At 40.8% G+C, this 1,540-nt stretch overlaps 1 non-coding gene across 1 annotated transcript; it reads right to left on the bottom strand.

Moving 5' to 3' along the window:
* Positions 1–294: 294 nt before the first annotated feature.
* Positions 295–427, bottom strand: LOC132651831 (small nucleolar RNA SNORA17). Its single transcript, XR_009589396.1, has one exon. It is a non-coding gene; the product is annotated as a small nucleolar RNA SNORA17 (small nucleolar RNA).
* Positions 428–1,540: the final 1,113 nt, after the last annotated feature.

The raw sequence follows: 1,540 nt of genomic DNA, 5'->3' as shown, positions 1-1,540 counted from the left end.
CATCACTGGCTACATTCACCAAGTTGTTCCTTATCTTCCTCACATCTCCAGTTCTGCTTCTCTCCATTATGCCCTCATCTTCTGTTTCTCTTTCATTTCTCCACCACTTATTTGCTCCTCTTAATGGTGTCTTGGGTCTCTGCATTGCTGAGGTCATCTCCAGCATTGTCTGCCTCCCCTCTACCCACTCCCCAGGCCTATACAGTGTCAGACTGGAGGTCATCTCAGGCTAGTCCCTTGTCTGGGTCCCTGGCATTGGACTGGTGGTCGTCTCAAGCTCAGTTTTTTTCAGGGGATGTTAGGCAACTAATGATCCAGATTTTCACAGGTCAGAACCCCCACTGTAGACCATAGCCCCTCTCCTCTCTACCACCCACTGACACACATGTAACACAGTAGCCACACCTGCAGTGCCTCTAGGGGCAACATAGTGATATTGTTTTAAGTCACCCAGAATGTGTAAATTTGTAAAGCAAAAAGAACAATAATGCACATTCAAGAATTTTCTTCCTGAGTTTGAAGCCATGTGAGAACCGAAACAGAACTATAGGAATCAGAAGAGTAGAGATAAGAAAATATTAGTTTTATTACCAAGTAAGTATCTTTTCACTTGTGTTCTCTGTAAACTAGTCAATACTTTACCCTTGAATTAGAAAGTTCTGGGAACCCAGTCACTTCTAGAAGTCTAACAAGCCAGTCCCAATGAGCAATCAACATATACCTGCTCTTTCATTAGAGAGGAACTCACGTGTTCATCTTGGGAGCAGGCAAAATCAAGAAGGAGGAAATACGGAAGATGCTATATTCACAGAATTCTCTCCAGTCACCAGTGAGATCCATCACTGTCTCTTTGTCTTGGGAAGGGAAAACAAGGGAGTTAGGAATGTGTCAAGCATTCTTTCATACAGAACATGTGTTTTGAAAAGCAGAGTCTTCTTCTAATACCTGATACTGGTCTTTGTTACTGAGAAAGTGAAAACATAAGAAAACACTTATACCTCAAAAACCATTCTTCCATTTATTGTAAAGCCAGGCTTGATGGCACATGTCTGTAATTCCAACATTAGGGAGACTGAGGCAGGGAAACTGCAAACTCATGGTTAGTCTAGGCAATATAAATGTCTGTCTAAATAAACAGAGTGACAGACAGAAGGCTTCATATGCTTAATTTAAGTATTAACTTCCCTCTTTTGTACATGACAAATATAATTTTTATCAACCAAACAGCAATTGTCCTTTGGAATCTTTTGATAAATGTTGATCATTATATATGATTGTAATGCCATGAAATAGCTGATATCCTTCATACCTTCTGTCTCAGCTTAGGGCTGTTTTGATATGTTGCTTCTTATATCATTTTCTGGTTACATCTCCACTGATGTAACCCTAATGCTTCCATTCACTTAGCATTCAGAATCCTTACTCAATAGACATCAAGCACCCCTGTGTTTTCTAGCTGTTTCTTCTGGTGGTGGCATGCACCCAGGTCACTCCTGAAGAACATTTCTTCCCTGGGACAACTTACCACTCCAAGACTTTA

The sequence above is a fragment of the Meriones unguiculatus genome, chromosome 1 (assembly GCF_030254825.1).
Source record: "Meriones unguiculatus strain TT.TT164.6M chromosome 1, Bangor_MerUng_6.1, whole genome shotgun sequence".
Lineage (NCBI taxonomy): Eukaryota > Metazoa > Chordata > Mammalia > Rodentia > Muridae > Meriones > Meriones unguiculatus.
This window is presented reverse-complemented; position numbering and strand designations above follow the sequence as displayed.